This window comes from Canis lupus, chromosome 32 (assembly GCF_011100685.1).
Source record: "Canis lupus familiaris isolate Mischka breed German Shepherd chromosome 32, alternate assembly UU_Cfam_GSD_1.0, whole genome shotgun sequence".
Taxonomy (NCBI): Eukaryota; Metazoa; Chordata; class Mammalia; order Carnivora; family Canidae; genus Canis; species Canis lupus.
In genome coordinates, this window is record NC_049253.1 from 22,067,340 (window position 1) to 22,090,631 (window position 23,292).

At 34.2% G+C, this 23,292-nt stretch overlaps 1 long non-coding RNA gene across 2 annotated transcripts in view; it reads left to right on the plus strand.

The window, feature by feature from the left end:
* The window catches only part of LOC111093606, a 46,554-nt gene that overhangs the window by 857 nt on the left and 22,405 nt on the right, over window positions 1-23,292 (plus strand). Inside the window, exons 2-3 of one of the 2 annotated variants that reach the window (XR_005382842.1) lie at window positions 8,846-8,915; window positions 19,639-19,845. This is a non-coding gene — a long non-coding RNA (uncharacterized LOC111093606). Of the gene's footprint in view, window positions 1-8,845; window positions 8,916-19,638; window positions 19,846-23,292 lie in introns of those variants that run through there. The other variant, XR_005382843.1, reaches the window with a different exon arrangement.

Below are 23,292 nucleotides of genomic sequence, written 5' to 3' on the forward strand. Positions count from 1 at the left end.
CTGGCAGGCATGTGCTGTCTAGGAGAAAGCAGAGGAAAGAGAAGAAAGAGTACGGAGGAAATTTTGTGTGTGTGTGTGTGTCTGCTTAAACTGGAAACATGTTAGGTTTCATTTATTTTGAGCCCTATGGGCTTTTTGTTGGAAATAGGAAATACTCTCACATTAAGGAGAATAAAGTTAGTGGCAATTTTACTATAAAGATATACTGTGCTCGTGGAAGTAAAGAAAGCTTTGACGTTTTCCTCAATTATAACCTCAGACTATGACCAGCTAACAGAGTAGTGTCCATCTCAGGGTGTTGAGATCAAGCTCCACACTCAGCCTGGAGTCTGCCTGAAATACTCTCTCTCCCTCTCCCTGCTCACACATTCCCTCTCTCTATATAAGTAATATAAAATATTTTTTAAAAAAATAAATAAATGGACTGTGTAGGTACATGTGCTTATAAACATCACAGAAATAAATATGTTTTCTTGTCACAGAATAGAACATAAACTCTGGACAAGGCACATCATGTGACTTTCTAAAGAATAAATAGCAAAGCTCACCTGGAACTTCAGTACAATTTTCTTCGATTTCATATTTTGTTTCAAATATTAAACATCTGTCAAAATTCATAGGAACAAAAACAAGTTGGTCAATGATGATATATAATTGCTTCTATCATTCAGAAAAAAAAAAAAAGAAGTACACCATGATAAAATATGAGAAATGCCTGATTGAGGTAGTTTCTTAATCAATGTGCTTAGAAAATACATCTGTTTTGAAACATTTACCTACTAATAACAGTGCACAAAAAGACATTTTCTAACAGCCACTACTGAGACTTGCCTCCAAATGGGGAGTTTTCATATTTTCTTTCCAATAAAACAAAGTGGCCCTTTAACAACCATATGGCCCTGGGCTCCAAGAGAAGTTATATTCAGCATCTATTTTTAGACACAGATTTCCTTATAAAATATACTGCAGTGACGGAGCTGAATGAGCCTTCATGTTTCTGTGGACAAAGCCTCCTGCCATCCAGCAAGTTCCTTACAGCACTGTGGGTCTCAGTGCCTGTCCCATTTCTTCTCTCCCAGGGAATAAGACATTAAAAAAAGAAAGAAAAAAATTACTGAAGTGTGTTTCAAACAAGTTATTTTTCATTTATTTAGAAGGCTATTTTGGGGGGATATATATGTTAACTGAAATCTTTCTGACTTCTGATATATTCAGTACATATTTTCCACCAAGCTCTTTCAAAATAACATGCTTTACCAATAATATCTGAGAATAGACCAATTCAAAATGCAAACATGTCTATTTCAGCCACTATTCAAACAGCACTAACAATGTTTAATGCTAAATTTCTTAGGTACTGTGGTGGTTTCAGAAACATTTTTATGCTCCATCATTTAGATATCCATCATATATATTATATAACTTGGGACACCTGGGTGGCTCAGTGGTTAAGCATATCTGCCTTCAGCTCAGAACGTGATCCTGGAGACCCAGGATCGAGTCCCACGTCGGGCTCCCTGCTATGGAGCCTGCTTCTCCCTCTGCCTATGTCTCTGCCTCTCTCTGTGTGGGTCTCATGAATAAATTTTTAAAAATCTTTTTAAAAAGATATTATATAACTTTAAATTTTTACATAGTATATCTGTCCTATAAGGAAGTTCGACAAGAACTGAGAACAACTTTTGGTAGACAAATGAAGAATCGCAGAACCAAAAATGGGCATTTGGTATATACTACTCAGCAAACACTTAGTTGTATTAATCTCATAAAATAAAAATAATGAGCAGATGAAACTTAAACTATTTAATTTGGAATCAAGTTATTATTTTTATAATAAGTGCCTGGTTTGAAATTTTTTTCTACTGATCGTGGGTAACAAAAATCACATAGGAATAAAAGATGAGGAAAAGCTTTTCAAATTAGATGAACTGAGGCCTGAATTTAGCTGCTAGGTAAAATCTTTTCAAGAATTTCTAAAAACAAAAAACAAAAAAAAAAAAGAATTTCTAACAAATAGCTATTCCACATGAAGGGAGTCATAGGCTTCATAAGCACAACAGCATGCAATATGGCAACTATTACCTGAAGAGCCCACAAAGCATTCTTCTCAGGTCAAGTAAGTACTGCACTTTCTTCTATTTTGAATATATATTGTGAATACTGAGAGAAAAACCTACAAAGAATTTGTAACTGCTCTGTCTCCTGATATTTCAGACTATTCCCCCATGAGTCACTTTTGTCCTCTGTTTTACTGAGATAAAATCAACATAATGTTGTATTAGTTTAAGGTGTACAACATAACACTTTTATATATGTACGTATTGCAAAATGATTACATTTTCATTAGCCATTTAGTTTATTAACCATCCCCTCTCATAGTGAATCATTTAGTATTCTTACTTAGTGAATCACTTAGTATTCTAATAATTCTTATTATTTTTTTGTCTTTTTTAAGATTTTATTTATTTATTCATGATAGACACACACACAGAGAGGCAGAGACACATGCAGAGGAAGCAGGGCCCATGTAGGGAGCCGATGTGGGACTCAATCCCGGGACTCCAGGATCATGCCCTGGGCCAAAGGCAGGCGCTTAAACCGCTGAGCCACCCAGGCTGCTCAAATTCTTATTATTTCAAATAGAAATAATTTATTATTTGAAAGGGAAAGAACAAAATAAAATTAGAAATGTGTTACATATTTGTTAATCCCATATACCCCATGACTTACATACTGACATATGATCGTTCTTTAATTCTAGTGTTTCTTCAGGAAGTTCCCAGTATTTTTACAATCCAGTGATTATAAATAAATCAGTATTTACCATTATTATATTTTACCAGCAGAAGGCATCACATAGGTAGGGCAAGTTTCTCACTTTCCAGCAATATTTGGCCCACTTTAGGCCAAATAATTCTTTTTGTATGGGACTGCCCTGTGCATTTTAGCATGTTTACCAGCATCCATTCATGTCCTCTCACTTAGATGCCAGTAGCACCTCCTCCCAAGGGTAAAGATCAAACACATCAGCGGACATTGCTATATGTCCCCTTCCTCGAGGTTGAGAACCACAGATTTAAGTGAGGACCACAGATTTGGGTTTTCATTTTAATTGTAAATTTAAATTGTCAGGATTCTCTGCTTAGGTACAGAAATATTATAATCAAAACGTTATTATTATTATTAAACTATAGGTATATAATTAACATCCAAGTTCATAAAAATTTACATTTTTAAATAACATATTAAATTTTATCAAGGTACCAATAGTGGAAATAACTATTTCTGATTTTCCGAAAATATCACCCAATTAAAATGTTTCCTTACACTGTTTGAGGAAAATTTATTTTGGTTTTGGTCTAGCCCAAAATGGCAAGGAGTAAGTACAGGAAGTTTTATCTGAAAAATGAACATGGACCAAGTCTTATAAATTGGCCCTAGTGCTATTTCCTATCATAGCTCCTGTTTGTTTACATTGGAGTTCGTATAAATTGGGTGTTATTTCCTTTCCACTAAGTTTCAAGGTATTAACAGCCAAGGAGGTGTTTTCTGACTTCTTCCTCCTCCTTTTCTCCCACTTCCCCCAAATAAGTAATACGTTGCTTGGAACACAATTTTAAGACTTGTCCCCAAATTTCAAAACCATCCTGAATTTATTTTACCTAAACCCATCTTACACTTGAAAGCAAAAACAGTAAAAACAGTCTTTTTAAAATGGAAATGAGCAAAATACACATTTTCTAATAGGAACCTACTTTCCAACAGAATCATTTATCTAGTCATTTCACAGCTAAAACTTGCAAATTCTTAAGTAAATCAGGTCCATTTATTTTGACTTCCTGCCTAGGCTCTTCTTTCCAGAGAAAACATTACTCTAATATTTTCATCCATTAAGTACTCTTAACATTAAATGTCCTTATTTAAACAAAAATTTTTACCCTTACTCCAAACACAATTAAAAGAAGCGCAGATTTTTTTAATTTCTCTGGATAGAGTTATACCTGTCTAGTTTTAAAGAGGCACATAGCACCTCTATTAGTGACTTCCATTGGTGTGAATTAACAACTAAAATGCTAACTAAAACTGTCTTTGTATGTATTATGTAGTAGTGTCTCAAACTGTCTGAAACAGTTGCAAAACTGTCCTTGACCAGTGAACTTTCAGTGAAAAAACTGTTGAAAGTTCATGCACCCCAAATGCACATTCATTATAATTAAACAAAAAGATTACACAGACATTGCTGACAAGGATTATCAAAATAAAACGGCGCCACCTGCCCCTTGCTCTCCCATTAATTAGTATGGAGTTTGAGGTGCCAATTAACAAGAAGCAGAAAAGGATCAGTAAACACAGCTCAAGCTGAATTTAAAGATTAACTCTTCCAGTTCGTGCCCCGTTTCTTAACCATACTATGTTGATTTGTCTATGCAAGCCAAAATTGAATCCTAGGCTATTTCTTTTTAAAAGAAAACAACAGTGTCATTAGGAAGACATTTCAGTTGTATGAAATAATTCCCAAGGCAGCTGCCCAAAAAGTTCATCTGATTCCATGAACAAGTGGCCATTCAGTATTTCACAGAGATGCAAAATACTCAATAATCCAGGTAATCCCAGTGACTAAAATACTTTCACATTATAAATTACAAATCTGTGGTAGTTAATGCTAACTGTGGGAAACAACTAGAGTACTGTATGGTTAGCAGTAACTAGCACCACCCTCCCATCCCTGCTACTAAATAGCACTTTACAGGTCTGAGACCACATTTTTTTTTTTAAGTGAGTAGAGTAAATGACTTCATTATTGGTTTTATGGAACAATTATTAGTAACTTTTAAATTTAACCATTCACTCTTTTTAGACAATACTTTCCAAAAACAATATAGGTGTTTCTATACAATTCCCATCTTGATCTGTAACTTCTCTGTAGACAGTATTATTATTCTAGAAATCTAAAATTATTTTTGAGAAAAGCATGCAAATGCAAATTATCAAAACTAAACTGCAAACATTATTACATTGCTGCACGTAAAGTTACTAACACGCATTTTTAATAACTATTTTATACTTCATCATTGAGTATTCCAGTTTAACTTGTAGAATAAAATTTGTTTTAATATAAATTCATTTTATTGAAAAGATAGGATTTTCTTCAAAATTTAGAAAAGATTTCTCCTCATAGAAGCCTTCTATATTTGCTCATCCATTTCACCACAATATTTTTCCCTTTGATGTAGACATAAGTACATCTAATCTTTAAGAATACTATTTGCAAATACTGATGAATAAAACTTTGAAACCTGACCATTTCAAGACTCAAATTCCCCAATGGCTTTACAGAATACATTCTGATATTTTTGCGACTTTTTTTTTAGATTTCTATTTATTCATTTCATTTATTTATGAGACACAAAGAGAGAGAGGCAGAGACACCAGCAAAGGGAGAAGCAGGCTCCCCACAGGGAGGCCCACACAGGACTTGATCCCAGAAGCCCAGGACCACAACCTGGCCCAAGGCAGGCACTCAACCACTGAGCCACTCAGGCACTCACAGAATATATTCTGAAACATGGGAATATCAACCTCCAAGACTTGCTGAGAGAATTAAATTAGATCAAATGTTTACAGAAAGTTTTTTTTTTTTTAAAAATAGCCACAATGAAATATTGATGCTAAGCAGAAACTCAAATGTCTGCCCCCAAAACACCTTCAAAACATTACCTGTGGGGAATCTCTGGGTGGCTCAGCAGTTTAGCGCCTGCCTTTGGCCCAGGGCGCAATCCTGGAGTCCCGGGATCGAGTCCCACATCGGGCTCCCGGCATGGAGCCTGCCTCTCCCTCCTCCTGTGTCTCTGCCTTTCTCTCTCTCTATGTCTATCATAAATAAATAAATCGTTAAAAAAAAATTACCTGTGACTGGCAACACCGCTAACACCTACCTGTGCACCATACTGCTCTCTATTCATTAGGTCTGGGATGCAGTCTAAAAATTTGCAGTTTTAAGACACACATCTGGAAGTTCTAACACAAACATTATATGGCCCACACCACCATTACCCTTAGTTATGGACAAACCAACATTACTGTCTTGAGGACTGTACTTGAAACATACCAGCAAAAAAAAAAAAAATAATAATAATAATAATAAATAAAAATAAATAAAAAAGAAATGGTACCAGCTCTAGTCTTTTTGGCTGCATGCCCCACACACTAGAAGGAATCCATAGTACCAACAGGACAACAGGATAGGCCTCTCTGGACCTCACAACCCCTCCTTTTAGATCACACTCTGTGTAATTGTGACCCTAGAACTCTTTTCCCAAAGAATCAGACTGTAGAGTCCTAGGCCCAAAAGGTGGCCAAGAGCAATTAGTTAACAGCGTATTAGGTTAATTTAAACAGAACGGACACAATAATTATTTGTTGACTGTATCAGTAAGTGAAAAAATGAAATGACAACAATTCTATTGAGAAAATGTTAATATGTTAAGGGATAACACTCTAAAGTTAGGCAGAGAGGCACCTATTCTAACCTAGAGTTGAGAGAAGTGGCATTAAACATTTTGTTCTCAGGATTCCTTTACCTTCTCAAAAAGTATTAAGGACCTAAGGAACATTTATTTTTTTTCTGTCTGCTTTGTTGTTTTTTTACCTTATTAAAAATTGAAAATGAAGCTTATAAAATATTAATTCATTTTAAAAGAATATTAATAAATCTACTATATGTCACTATAAACATAAGCATAGCTTTCATAAAAAGTAATCATGTGTCTTCAAATAAAAATAATTTAGTGAGAAGTATCTGGCTTACAAGATAGTAAGATTCTTAACTCTACCTCTGGATTTAATATGTTGTCATACATTGTTTTGATTGAAGTATGTGAAGACAATCCTCTCTCCCACAGAGAGGAAATGAAAAAGGGGGAAATACTTTACTAGCCTTTTCAGATAATGTGGTTATTAGCCTCCGTTAGTACTACACCAAAACTCAATATGAGGTAGTATCTTAAAATTTAGTTGTAAAGTAGAATCTGAACCATAACAATGAAATATTTATATTCTGTTACACTAAAGTACACTCTACTACCTTGTACTTTGAATAGATCTTTTATCCATACATAATTGTATAACATCATGCATTAATCATTTGGAAAATATAAATATCAGTTCTTGGACTCATACAGAATTTGCAAATATTAACACATTTCCTTAGATGATGACATAAAAAGTTACATCTGCTAATATTCATGCCAATATCATCAAAAAAGCTTTTAAATATTTGGATACTCTCAAGCCTCATGGCAGCAATTACAAATTCTCCAAAATTTAAATTTTTATTTGAATTTTTACTTAAAAGCTCATATTTTATCACCAGCACAAATACTGTCAATTATTTTCCTTAATAGGCCCACTTCATTTTCAAAAATGTATCCACCAAATTGTCATAGTTTGTCTAAATTGTCTTATTTTGTCAGTCACTTTTTCAATTAAAGATGAATGTCCATTAAAAAGAAACTGGTTTAGCATCAATTCCTTGAGTGAAACCACTGCCTTTCAGTGTGCAACAGAAGGATGAAGCACACTTCCATTTCCTCACACAGAATATTAAAAAAGCTTGTACTTAAGGGTTGAGAGATTTAATAAATGGGTAATTTTTACTATTTTATAAAGGGCATTTTTAAGTTAAATATTCACTTTTCTTCTTCAAGTGTGTGACAATGAAGAACACAATGGTGACTAGTACGCCTGTTGCCACTATCCTGGTTGGTGCTAAGGTACTAGCACAGTTTTCCTACCATTACTTTTGAACCACTAGAGCAAATAAAAAAGTAAGTCAGCCCAGCGGAAACGACAAATAATGTCTTAAAATGTATCAAAATAGTTATGTATGTGAAAATGTCCTAAAAGTTTCTAAGAGATCTCCCAGGGGTCCTTGCACTATTATTTGAGGGCCACTATTCTGGCTGCCCCTACTCAAGTATTAAGAAGCCCACTAGAACAAATCAACATCCTCTCGCCCCCACCTCACCTCCCACTTCATGCTCTTTCGGAGGACACTACATGGGGTACAGAACCATTTGTTCTTGGCAGAGTATTTCCCCAAACTAGTATTTCAGGGAAAACCTCATTGGGACATACTAACATTTCAAAGAGGCATCAATATGAAATCAAGCGATCTGAGTATTAATTAACCCTGGTAGCAAAAAAAAAAAAAAAAAAAAAAAAAAATCTAAAATTCTAATCACTTATTTTCCAGGAATTTACTTTATGTATAAAAGATTGAGATTAAAGAAGCATAAAGTCCATTTTAGAATTTTGATGTCATAATGATAAATGGTCCAGTATGACCTTACCCTCTATAAAACAGGATTTAATCATTCCCAAGCCTTTTTCCACAGCCTGGTTAATGAACTTTCAACTCTAAAAAACTGAAATTAAATCAAAGTTTTTTTTTTCATTGTTTCTTAAATCATGGTAATTGAACCCTGTCTTTATTAAGTTACTTATTTTTAACAGGCTTGACTCTACATTTCTTGGGTAGATCCTACAATTATAAGATAGTTCAGCTTTTGAATTAGGATGCCAATACAATATTTGCTGAATTTACAAATATTTATACTAATCACAGATTCTAAAATTAAAAGGGATTTTAAAGTTAATTTAGTAACGGAATAGCAAATAGCAAAATACACTGCCATCGTACTTGATCTCTCAACTATAGCAGAGTGATTTACTCATTCATTGAACAAATATTTATTTAGTACTTACAACCTGTCAAGTACCACTCTAAGCAATATATAAAACAGAGTCCCTGACCTAATTTATCACTATATTTTTTTCTACATAGATACAGCCTCATAATCCTCAAAACACTGTATGAAGTATCACTACTAATCAAACTTGCCACCCAAATCCAGGTAAAGATCTTTCTTTTAGGTTTATAAGGGTCTAACATGACTCTAGATGCTACAGGACATCCCAAAAGAGAAATAGTAGTTTCCAGAGAAAAACTATAATCTCATCAAGAAAGATAATGCATACATACCTAAAGCAAATATATAAACAGCACAATACAATGCTAATTTTGTAAATAAAATAACAGGTAAAAGAAACAACTATATACCATGTAGGTCAAATACTTCACACAATATTTTTCTAATTCATCATTTCTTTACAATTTTCTTTTATCCTCATGTATCAATAATATTGTTACAGAAATTTACTAATTTTCTTTATCTTTCATAACATTGTTTGCTCCAATGTATATAAGGGGAAGAAATATGTAAATCCCGACAAGCACAGCAGTCTCAATACCTGTTTTCCCATGCAAGTCAACCTTTTCCAGAACACAAATACTAGCCTGGGAGGCATCTCTGCATGGGGTGGGCTCTCACATGTAAGGCTTATTCATGTGGGTCCTTTAGTACTCACCCGTACCTGTAAGTCAGCCAAGGAAGCAAATATCCGTAGTTTCTCAAAGGAAAATCAGATAAAAATAATTTTATCTGAAATTAAATCAGTTGGAGGAAATACACGAGGAACTAGCCTTGCAGGGCCCAAACTAAAGAATTAACTATAAAAATAAAATACTACAACTTTTACATAATCAAATTGGACAGATATAGAGTCATTGTCTGGTGGGAAAAATAACTTTTGAAAGTCATATTTACTAAATCTGTTTCTCTATTTTGTACATCCTCCCAATCCACCTTAAAGGCCACACAATATTTTTGTCAGTAAGAACTAGTTATTTAATGAAAATGTTACATAAAGAAGACAAAGACACTTTTAAAAACAACTCTCTTCCTTAAAAAAAAAAATGATTTCAACATTTTCAATCTTATTATACAGTTTAATCTTCCAGAAGCTCTTTTAAAAATGCTTTCGTGGGGTGCCTCAGTGGCTCAGTCAGTTAAGTGTCTGGTTTCATCTCAGGTCATGATCCCAGGGTCCTGGCATTGAACCCGACATTGGGCTCCCTGCCCATGGGGAGCCTGCTTCTCCCTCTCCTCCCCACTCTTGCTCTCTCTCACTATCTGTCTCAAATAAATACATAAATAAGATCTTTTAAAAATGCTTTCTTATTTCTGGGAGGTTCCTATTTGTTTTTATGGGAGAGAGACTTCATGAGTAACCCAAACTGTGCTACTTTTTAAACTCATTTCTCAGAAATTTTGTTCCTTCTTCTTCCAAGTACTATTATATTAGGGTGTCTTTGTGTAAATACTTAAAATTTGGCCTGTGTTATAAAAGTTTACATTTAAGATATAGTAAATGAAGGACAGATGTTTAAGACATTGGGTCCACAATGAAGTTGTAAATCCTGCCAGCATAGTAAATTCTGTGATTAAATTTAGTCTGTTTATGCAATAAGGATATTTACACAGCTGGAAAAGCACCAAAAATAACTTTTCCATGCTTATATTAATTCAAAATCAATATTAATTAGAAGCAGCATAGGTACAGTCATATCAAAGTATCTAAAGGCTGGGCCAAGTAGTTATGCTTACAACAAGGAATGAATCAAATATATCAAGAACCAATTTTTTATAACATTGTAAATTATTGAAATAATTCACAGTTTATTCACTTGTGACCTTAGTCAAATTACTGTCTTAGTCTTTTTTTTGCTTAAAACATATATTTTTCCTATGATAGACCTAAGGTTCTAGATAGATCTGTATATCCAGAAACAGACTTCTTTAGTTCACCCCTTAAGTTCTTCAATTGTCTAACATATTCCTGGGAATAATCACTCAAATTTCTTCATGGAGCCATCCGTTTTAACTTAATGTGTTATGAATAACAAAATATAATTTTTTTTCATTTTCAAACATTAAAGGTTTCTATCAGGGACATTTCTGAATGGGGCACTTGCACCTAAAATTTTTGACCAAAGAGCACTGTCTATTATTCTACTTATTTATGAAATACTTCTACCATCTTAAGTATAATATATAAGGCAAAGAAGGCTACTCCTCACCCATTACCCATTCTTCCCTTATTCCATGGCAACACAATCCTGGTTTCTCAGGGCAGCAATATATGTAGCTAAATGACCATGGTGTGGTCATTTGATGAAAAGCTAGCCATGAGATATAACCAGAGATGAGACAGCTTGAATTGCTTCTTACAAGAAAGTACCTGACCTGACTAGGAGATTTGTTCATATGATGTCTCTCACCTCCACCTTTCACCTGCAGCCTCGAAATTGGACATGACAGCTAGAACAATAGCTACTAAAAGCCACTAATGTGTCTTTGAAGATGAAGTCACATGCTAGGTTAGTGGGGCAGAAAATTAGAAAGAGACTAGATCCCTGATGTCTATGGAATGGCCATACCCTCCCTAGACTGCCCATTTCTGAACTTCATTATTTCTAGTTTCTGTTACTTGCATCCAAATGTAATTCCTAAAATATGGAAAGCATATATCCAGAATTTGAGAAATTAAACATATATAGTACACTCTGATGCTTGATAAGGGTGATTCTAGTACTTGATCACATAGTACGTTATAAGCCTAACACATCTTTGATCTATGTGGACACCAAAACTTACCTGAAACAAATCTTCATTAGTTATTAAAGAACATTTGAGTGGTTTTCTTACTATAAGACATAAGATAAGGATATAATATTGCTCTGAATTAAGTGTTATAGAACTCTTGGTTGCCTAATGAAGATTATTCCAATTCTCTGTAGATTAGAGCTGGTCTAAGAAAAAAGCCAAACATCTTTTTTTTAATATTTTATTTATTTATTCATGAGAGACACAGAGAGACAGGCAGAGACATAGGCTGAGGGAGAAGCAGGTTCCCTGCAGAGAGCCTGATGTAGGACTCGGATCCCAAAACCCCGGGATCATGCTCTGAGCCAAAGGCAGATGTTCAACCACTGACCCACCCAAGTGCCCCCAGGACAGATCTTCATATGGACCACATAGTTTCCATGAAACTGAGACTCCCAAATCCATTCTCTTTGAAATTCCACATTATTGGATTTTTTTTTTAAATACATAAACTGAGATGATTCTGAGAGCAAAGGATACCAAGACAGTAAAAAGAAAGGGGAAAATAATCATAATCAGGTCCTAGACAATGGAGTTAGTTATTTGAGAGAACTGGTTCTAATATATTGGATACGAAGGATGGAACAGAAAGTATACCACTTCAAGGAAAGCAAGGATCTATCCAGCAGGAGCAGAAAACACACCAATGAACAGCCAACCCCTGGAACATATGTCAACAGTATTCAGTAGTGACAGCCACAGAGCGACAGCTACAGAGTTAACAGCAGCAGGAAAGACAATGAGTATAGTATTCTCGGTCGGATATAGCTACACTTACACGTGGAGATGTAAATATAAAGTAGCCATCCCTCCTCTAAAGTGGGCTCTTCCTATATTTCTATCTTAACAACTGTACCAGTGTCCATCCAATTGGCCAAGCCAGACATGAAAATACCCATCAGGATTCCTTCTCTCTGGCTCTCAAACTGTTTGACTTACATTTTTTAAGTTTTAAAATTTGTTTCCCTATCTTCCAGCCCTTTGCCTCTGTCTTCAGTTTATTAGGTCTCCATCTGCCTGAGTACATGAGGGCTGTGCCTAGTTTCCCTAGTTTCCCAGCTCCTGTTTAGCCATTCTCCACACTGACAGAGCGACTCCTCTTAAGTGAAAAATCCCATTTTACAAATGATGAAATTAAAGGCCAGAAGGTTAACAAATTTGTTAAAAGTTCATATAGTTCCTTGGAGGTGAAGGCAGGCTCAGAGCTCAGGCTCTCTAACGTCAGAGCCTATCCTCTTCAGCTCTCAGCAAACTACTAAGCCTCCCTCAGATAGATTATCAAAGTAGAGAATGAGATTATTTTGAAACTGATGCTTGAACCTGTCACATACTCCACAAATGCTTCTTAAATATCATATTTTTTTATTTCCATGAAGTCAACTTCAATATACTATACGCCTTCTTTTAGAAAAAAAGATTCTACTGCATTAAACATATGAATATGCATTATAAGATAAATAGTAATATGTGAAAGAATATTCACCTTAGAATGAAAGAAAATGCAGCTGAAATTGCAGGTACAACATTATGTTCTCGTACAAAAGCTGGATTGTTTGGGGGTATTCAAGTAATCAGGTCACAGAGGAAAAATCTGACACATAACGAAATACATATGTTGGTAATACAGCAACCTAGACAGTTTTCAATCAAATAGTGCAGTGGCTGACAAGTCACTTTTTTATAAACCCATCCTAACTTAATGCAGACTAAGAAAAATGTGCCTGGTTCCACTGAAGTATGAAGGTTTGTTGCAAATTCAAGTTTTATTGAGTAGGTAGCAACTGCTCCAGCAATAGTTTGGGAAAAGAACATTTATTCTTTCTCAATTTATATTCATACACATATGTAACATTAATGCATTACACATACTAGAATCTTAAAGTGCACAAATATCATTGTAATGCATATATATATATATATTTTTTTTTAAATACAGTAGAATTTCTCCTTCTCCAAAAAGCTAATAATACAGTGAGGTTGGCTTCAGGGAACTGAGAAAACATGACATTTAAGAAGCCATTTGTGAGTGTGCAGCAACATAATGGAGTGTAATAGAAAGGGAAGGGGCACCTGGGTGGCTCAGTGGTTGAGCGTCTGCCTTTGGCTCTGGTTGTGATCCCAGGGTCCTGGGATCAAGTCCAGCATCAGGCTCCCTGCAGGGAGCCTGCTACTCCCTCTGTCTATGCCTCTGCTTCTCCCTCTATATTTCTCATGAACAAATAAATAAAATGTTTAAAAAAGAAAGAATTTTTTGTCTTCCTTCTTTCAGCTTTTTATTATTATTATTTTTTTACAAAATAAGAAAATGAAGTTATATATTTGAGGAGCATATTGATTTTTACATGCTATCCCAATGTCAAAATTTTTTTTGCTCAGGCTTTTTAGTAATGCCAAAAGGATAGAGATCTTATAATTAGCACCACAAAGATATCATCACAATTAAGGAAGGATACATTACAGATACAACTCCTGTGCATCAATCCCAATCTCATACACCCTCCTCCTCCTTTTACAGATAATCACTACCTTGATTGTGCTCTTTATCATTGTCAGTCATATTTTGATGTGTGTGTTCCCATAAATCACTTATACCATTTTGTAGAATGTTTACACATTTTCTTTTTAACATTTTATTTATATATTTGAGAGAGAGAGAGAGAGAGAGAGAGTATGTGTGTGAGTGTGAACGTGACCAGGGTAGGGGGAGAGGGACAGAGAAAATCTCCAGAAGACTCCACACTGAGTACAAAGCCTAGTGCAAGGCTCTATTTCATGATCCTGAGATCATGATTTGAGCCAAAATCAAGAGCTGGACACTTAACTGACTGAGCCACCCAGATGCCCCTACACATCTATAAATATTATAAACTCATGTATCCATCACTAACTTACTTGCTGTGTTCAATGTTTTAACGATTAATCCATGTTGATAAACACAGCTCGAATTTATTTAAATGCATTCATTTAACTATATAACTATTCGGCTATTTATGTATATACTTATTTATCTTTTCTACTGTGGATAAACAGTAATGTGATTTCATTTTTCTATTACAATGTGACAATAAAGATTCATGTTTCTTCTCGTTGAATTTTGAACACTCTCATTCTTTCCCAAATTATTCTACAAAATAATCTAAGCTTAAAAATAAAACTAGTTATTATCCAGAAGCATTTACCATGTACAATTCAGGGGGAGAAGGTATTAAAATATTACACTTAATCATAATATTTCATGAAATCTTAACGCTCTTCTTAATGACAAAGTAATCAAATGCTAACTAAAGAGACTTTACTGGTCAGGGAAATAACTATAGCCTCTAAGGATTCCAGTTTAGTAGACAGGATATCCAATTTTTAGAGGATGGATTCTTAAGTATATAGTATCACCAAATTCAACAGAGTATCATCAAATTATACATTTCCCATTAAAATTAATGATATCACAAAGCCATCATTTTCAAATAAATTATTATATTCTTACAGAAAAAAAATTAACAAACAGTTCGGTGATATATTCAGAATAAAAAGCTGCTAAAAGTTTCTGAAATCACATTATAAAAAAGGTAGTGAAGTTTATTTGTGTTAAGAAACACTGCATCTAATTTAGTGATTAAGAGCATAGGCTTTCAAGTTAGGTGACCCTATTTTGCAACAGAACTCCACTTTTCATCATCTACTTGTATTTTGGTTATTTATATAATCAAGGTCACCATTTAATCATCCATACAATGGAGATAAAAACTACCTCATTCATTTTAATGAAATTTAAATGCAATAATGTATACAGTATACTTTTCCTTGCTGCTTCTTTCTTATAGTTCTTATTAAGATCCAGAATTTGGATGCTGACACAAGTGGCTATACATATGTTAGGGCCACCAATTCTCTCCAGCTATAGAGTAAACCACAGATTTGTCTGGGGCTTCAAGAACCACCTCAGAAATAATGCAAACCTAATCCACAGTAAGAGTCCTGTTATATGTAAGCCTATCTGAATGTCTGAGAATCTAGAGCTGTAGTGTATCTGTGTATGAGAGAGAGAAGGAGAGTGGGGAGAGGAAGAGATGGAGAATAACTGATTGATTGATCAACTGCTCTCAGGGCTGAAGCTACAACAGAACTGCAGAATTCTTAAAGGAAATTTTTGGGACCTCTGAGAATGTGTTGGTAGGGAAAGAATGAGGTAGGGAGTTAGACTTGGCAATAAGACCAAAGATTCAGAGGAGAATAATGCTTCTGGTTATAACTTGATCCCTGTGAATGCAACCCTCAGTAATCCATCTACCCCAGTGGCATGTGTATACCACAAGAATAGAAGTAAACCAGAAAACATGATTCCTTAAGACCTGTAACAGCTTAGGGCCTATGTGAAAATGCTGTAGGTCCTCAGAACAAGAGCAATTAATAATTAAGAACAGGAAAGCAGCTATTCCTCTTCTCAATTTGCAGAAGAGTGTAGTACACAGTGACGGTGCAAGCATTAAAGTGGATTGGTGTGTCTAAAACAAGCAATCAGTCTGGAGAGGAAAACATACCAGTAGCTGGGGATGGATCTCCTTTATCAACAGTGGTGGCAAAAATATCTAGAACACAATGATACATAGTAGCATCACCTCCCAACTGAGGGAGCCTACGTCAGCAGGCAGCGGGAGGACTGTGAATATGGTGGTGGTACTGGAGCCTTGATTTAGAAAAGGCAGCCATGGAGAACGCCAGAGTGTTGACTTAGAGGCAGCCTGTTCTGTGTGTAAACAAATGTGGGAACCCCTGAGGAATTCCAGTAATACTTATAGGAAAAAAGAAACCTGAGAGGGGGATTCAAAGTCCTGTCAGTGATATGTCTCCTCAGGCAAGGTAGACAAAAGCAAAAATAAACCACTGGGACTATTCCAAAATAAAAAGCTTTTGCTCAGTGAAAGAAACAAACAAAACAAGAAGGCAACCTACTGAATGGGAGAAGATATTTGCAAACAATATACCTGATAATGGGTTAATATTCAAAACATATAAAGAACTTGTAAAAAAAAAAAAAAACAGAACTTGAACAACTTAATGCTAATATACATACATATAGACACACATACCCCAAACAATCAGATTAAAAAATGGGCAGAGGACCTGAATCAACATTTTTTCCAAAGAAGATGTGCAGATGGCTAAAACACACATGAAGAGTTGCTCAACATCACTCATCATCAGAGAAATTCAAATCAAAACCACAATGAGGCATTGCCTTCTACCTGTGAGGATAGCCAAAGTCAGAAAAACAAGAAATAACCAGTGCTGGCAAGAGAAAAAGGAACCCATGTGCACTGTTGGTGGGAATGCAAACTGGTGCAGCCTCTGTAGAAGAAGGTATGGAGTTTCCTCAAAAAATGAAAGACCAAACTACCACAGAATCCAGTAATTCCACTACTGGGTACTTAAACCAAAGAAAATGAAAACACTAATTCAAAAATATACATGCATTCCTATGTTTATTACAGTATTGTTTACGATAACCAAGATATGAAAACAACCCAAATATCCATAGATAGGTGAATGGATAAAGAAAATGTGGCTTATATATGCGATGGAATATTATTCAGCCATAAACAAGAAAAAGAATTTGCCATTTGTGACAGTATGTGTGAAATTAGAGGTACTATTTTAATTGAGTAAAATAAGTCATAGAAAGACAAATACAATATGATTTCACTTAAATGTGTGATCTAAACAAACAGAAATTGATCTATAAATACAGAGAACTGACAGTTGCCAGAGGGAAGGGAAGGAAAGGGACAAATAGCTGAAGGGGAGTGGGAAATACAGGCTCCCACTTAAGGAATGAATAAGTCACAGGGATAGAAGGTATAGCACATGAAATGAAAAATAATAATATATATAATTGTCAATAATGATACTTTTAATATTTTTAATGATCATTCACTTATATAACCAGGCTCCCTAGGCTTCCCCCTGAACCCAACTCCCTTCTTCCTACTAGGTCAAATCAACACCCTCAATTCTGTTTTAATCTTTCTCTTTGGTTTTCCTTATAGTTTGATCACTTAGATAATGATTCCACAGAAATATTCTAGTTTTGCTCCTAATCAAAGTTTGTGTGATTGGAATCATGTTCATTGTGGCTTTCTGTGACTTGCTTTCTTCATTCAACATTATGATTTGGGGATTTATACAAGTAGCTGAGATACGTTCATTTTCATTATTATGGTAATTCCACTGTATACATCTATTTCCTAAATTACTCATTCTGAATTCTTTCAGTTGTTTCCAGATTTTGTTTCTATGTTTTTGCTATAATGCTATTTGTTTGTATTGCTATTACATATAAGGCTACAATACAAAATCTTGTACCTATTTGCTGAGGCATACAAGCAAGACTTTCTATAGGATATGCTTCTAGGGCTGGAACGGTTGAGCAAGAGTATTCTTGGTTCAATTCCAACTTACCAATTTATTGTAGCAATTTACATTCCCATTAACTGTGTATGAGAATTCCTGCTGCTTCATATCCACACCAACATTTGGTATATTTCAGACATATTTTTAACAACACGGTGGGTATACAACAGTGTATTACTCTAGTTTTAATTTACATTTCTCATATTATTAATGAGGCTCAACAAGTTTTCACATTTATTGACTATTTGGATTTTCCTTTTAATTCCTGCTCATGTTTATACTGGCTGAGTTTACTTCTCTTCTTGATTCATAGGATCTTTAATATGTTCTATACACTAAACCAATTTTCAGCCTTTCTCACCTTTATAGTATCCTTGGATTAACACAACTTTTTTCGTTTTAATGTTGTTGAATTTATTAATCTTTTTTAATGGTTTTCTCTGTTTATACCTAGTTGAAGAAAGAACTGTCTTATCCTAAAATAATAAATATATTATTTTCTAAGTATTTTAAAGTATTATTTTTCATAGTTGAGTCTTTCTTCCACATGGAATTTGTTTGTTTTTAGTATGAGGGGACTAGGGATCTTTTTAATTTTCCATATGGATAGCTTATCACAAATTATGTTGGCAGTGTGAATTCACAGCTCACTGGGACTCAAAAGGAGAAAGGACCCATAGGCTGGTGGAGTTTGCAATGGATGGATATATTAAGAAGCCGAAGCCTACAGTATATCATTACAGATGAGAAAGAGAAGAAATAAAAGAACGAGAGCTCAGGGAAAAGAAAACCAATTTGATAAATTCACTCCATTCAAATTTTTATGACTGTTTCATAGTTTACATAACTCTCCATAGTCATGCTGTCATCACTTTACCCCATATAGTGTGAGACAACATTCAGTAGTTTATTTAAACTGGCCTGTGTTCCTTATAAACTCTTTATTGACATACCAACACAGCTTATGAAAACCTTTAGGAAAATATTACTATTACCCTATATACTGATTAAGAATTTTTTTGTGATAATTCAGTGGTTCTCAACTAGACTCCCACCTAATTCCACAAGCTCACTACAGGTGTTCTGCCACTAAAATCATATTAAATTCTTTTCTCAGTCTCAGAAACAACTAAATTAAACTCATAACATTTTCTCAATAGTAACACTCTCATATTTTTTTTCCTTAAATGACTTGCACCTGCTATTCATTATTTCTGCTAGTATCTTGGATGAGTTATCACATTATTATATATTTATTTCTTTACATTTTCATATGTTATAAACTAATCAAGTTTAAAAATTACTCTGATCTGGTCAAAATATTTGGCTTTTCAGTCTGGGATCTTCATCCCACCCTCTCTTATTAATCTCTCCATTCATAAAATGCATATCCTTGCTTCAGAGCAAAGGGTTAAAAGAAACACTGAGTGTAGAAATGTTTTTAAAATGTATAATATTTTACAAACAACAGTTAAAATCTATAATAACTTTAAATTATCTTACAAATATGGGGCTAGGATTGTTAGGGAAAAAAATCAACAGATAATTCTAAACATCAATTTTATCCATAGTTTTCATGTATTCCATATTTCCTTTAAAAAAACAAGATCTTTAAGTAGATTAAATGAAATTTGTTTAAATGCCATTTTCCTTCTTCACATAGTATCTAATAAAGTTCCTGAAAAGCAGAGCAAGACAAAGGTAAGAAGTTAATCTACAAGCAACTCATCTCCAAACAATATGAAAACTGTTTTTATGAGTGTGATCTAAAACTTCATGCCATCCCAGTGTGATTTATAACTAATGACAAAGTCTGTTACAGTCTAACTGAAATCAAAGAGTGTATAGATTACAGATGAAGACTTAACCTGCCTCAGAAACACTTCAGAGTATCACCTGGACTTATTTGGAAGAAGATACTTTTCTATGTATTTGTTTTGTTATGTCTTCACATAAAGAAATTTTGATAAAGTTATGAAAGTAAAAAACTAAATGAGATAAGAATGATAAACTAAAATTAAGATTTACTCTTTGGTTTGTAAATATTAACAGAGCCTTGTCTTCTTCATAGGGAATGGCATTGCTGTGCTCTGTGGTCTGGGCTGCTGTTACATTGGGGAGCAGCTATCACTGGTGTGCTACTTCTCAAACTTTCAGAAATTTGTAGGAGTAGAAAACTGAAAGTACTTATTTTAAAAGAAAGTCATACACTATGCTATAAAATTTTTAGGCTCAGAAAGAGCTGGTTTCAATCACACATCTACTTTTCAAACTGTGTGATCTTAGGCATGATTATTTAACCTCCCTAAATTTCCATTTCCTCCTCTTTAAAGTAGGGATGATAAAAAACCATCTCACAGAGTTATTATAAAGGTTAAAAATGATTGTTATCATATTACAAATATCCAACATACAATGCTGACCAAGTTATCATTAATTATGAGAGAAAAAAATGACTTCACAGAAATTTTAAAACATAGTAACTGCACTTTATGATACAAGTTTCTCTTACTTCCCAGTAATTAATATTTGTTAAAATCGGAAAGCTTTTCTTCAAGTCGCACAAAAGACTTTCCTGACATAATTAAGTAATAGATGGAAGACCACATATAAAGAAAATATTGAAGTTAAAAATATCAGGAATAACTTGGTATGATAGATAACTGGTTGAGATGCAACAGACATTTATGAACATGATAAAAAAAAATAACCAGGAAATGCAGGAAGGGGAGGCAGAAGATGAGAGAGCAGGAGCAGGAAGATGGTAATAAGGAGTGAAGTGGAAGGGGGTGGACAAGGAGGAAAATAAAGAGAGGACTGAGAGTCTGCTTGAATCCTGGCTGGATGGTAATTCTGTGCTGGCCACCAGGTCATCCCAGGTCAGCCTATTTTTTGAACTGCCCTACATGTAGAAATGAGAAACCTTACAGTAAGTATGAGATAAAGCACAAAGGACAATTGGCCATATATGTGTTCTGCGTGCCTTACGGGTCTGTGAACCAATGTTTGATCTGAAATATGTCCTCTGTCTTTAAAACCATTAATACATAACACTGATAATATATAGTTAATAAAACATATTTATCACCGAAAACATCTCATTAAAATCTAACCAAAATTTTAAAAATCAATTCTCAACCTCTGGGCAAATCATATGCAGTTCAGACTATTAAGAAACTGGAATCAGGTTAATATAAATATCACATTTCTTTTCTATTAGGGGAACCATGCAGTGTAAGAACAGCTTCAAAATGACAATACAGCTTCCTTATTTCAGAACACATAGTTTCAGCAGACATATTTTAAGCTCACATTGTGCTTTGGGAACTGTACCAGTCTGCTTTAGACTATAACAGCACAAGAAAAAAAATCATTCTAAATAATTGTCTATTTGTACCAATAATAATTTTACAAGATTACATGTAGAGTATTAATAAGTAACCCAAGGCTATATGCATTGTATGTTGGCTAATTTAAAACAAATAAACAAAAAAATCGACACATTCAAAGAACTATAGATCACTTCAGTAGAACAGTATGTCCTAGGTCACCATGCTTTCCTTCTCTATTATTGTCAAGTTTGATTTGCCAACAGGCCTCTGACAATAAACACAAATAAATTTCAAGGTTAGTAAGTTAAACTACCACTGTGAATAATGTATATTAATTTACTGATGAAGTTGAAATTAGTATAGAAAGAAATGAAAAAGAGTGACTGTCAGTGAAGTCAATTTTACATAAAAGAAGAGTAAATATTTACCTGGTGACTTAAAATGTATGAAATTATATATGGAATTATGTCCCAGCTAGAATGTGCAGTTCTAATCATCTTTATAGTAAAGCAGAAAACAAAAGACTGAAAAAAGGAGGGATGCTATGAATGACCAATTTAAAATTTTTAAGACAATTCATTAACACAGATACTAACTCATGCATAATTTTCCAAGCAAAAAAAATAATAATAATTTTCCAAGCAATAATACAATAACAATCTGCTTATTAACTAAAAAGTTAGTTTACTTTTGAGTGTTCCCAGACAGGGCTATAAAACAAAACCCCAATGAACTTTAGTGTAAATCTTAACCACAGACATACCAATGTACCAACAAAGGGCAGGGTGACCCAAGGTGAGAAAAAAAATGCTATATTATCTTTAGGCAAATGGTTTGCCTTGACTTAAAGAGGAAAACAAAACAAGTTACTTCACAGTGGCCAAATGTATAACAAATAATTCACATTGTAAATGATGTCTTTGTATAAACTATTATATATGGAAAAAAATAAACTATTATATATGGATTGACAGACACATACATATACAAACACGAACCGATTTTATGATGTCTGTCCATCCATAGCAAATTAAGCTATCCTTTTTTATATCATTCCAGGTAACAATTTAGTGTACAAGTATTAAGTTCTAATGATGTCAAAATATCTAGAATTTGCTTTCCTGCTTTAAATACCAAAGTTTTTGGTATTTACCAAGCAACAGCTATAAGTCTCTTACCAGAGTAACTTGAAATAGAGATGATAGCAAAAGATGCCGGGTAGGAAGACTCATTTCTCTCATCAAGTGAAACTTACAGTTTAAGAAACAAGACCTCAATGGAACAGTCACTTTCTGCTGAATCGACAGCTCCTTGTCAATTTGCCTGCTAAGGTCAAAACCAGGTATGTGAGGGAGGGAATGATGCTACGTCTTATGCATAGGGCAGAGAGTTGAAGTATAAACTGGCTTGCAATGGAAGAAAATGATAAAACCAATTGGAGTACTAGAATGTGAAGAAGTCAAAAGGCTTTTTTAGCTGCTTCTGAACTGAGTTGAAAATATAAGATTATTTCTGTCCATTCTATGATTTTGGTATCTTCAATGCTAATCCCAAATAATAAAAGGTTTTTATATCACTGCTTTTATTGACTTGTCTCTATACTTTGAAAATCACTGTTCCTGGGCTCATTTTTCCACAAATGGATACAAGGTGGGAAGGTTCTTGGTACCTGACCCTTACAGACTCACCTATATTACCACTCATGGCAAAGAAGCATAATTTCTCTATTTGATAATGCTTTCTTAAAAGATAAATTCTGGCCAGAGCTGAGTTTATCATGACCCTATCACTTATTAGCTAGGTGAGGTTTATCAAGCTACATTACATTTTGGGGTCTCAGTTTCTTTATGCTAAAGAAGTAATCAAAATAAGTCATCCAAAGGTATGTTAAAAGGATTAAATGAAATTGTTTTAGTTAAATTTCTTGGTAGAATGCCAGATATATATCTAGAAACCCTTGGTAAATGGTAACTATTATTAATGCG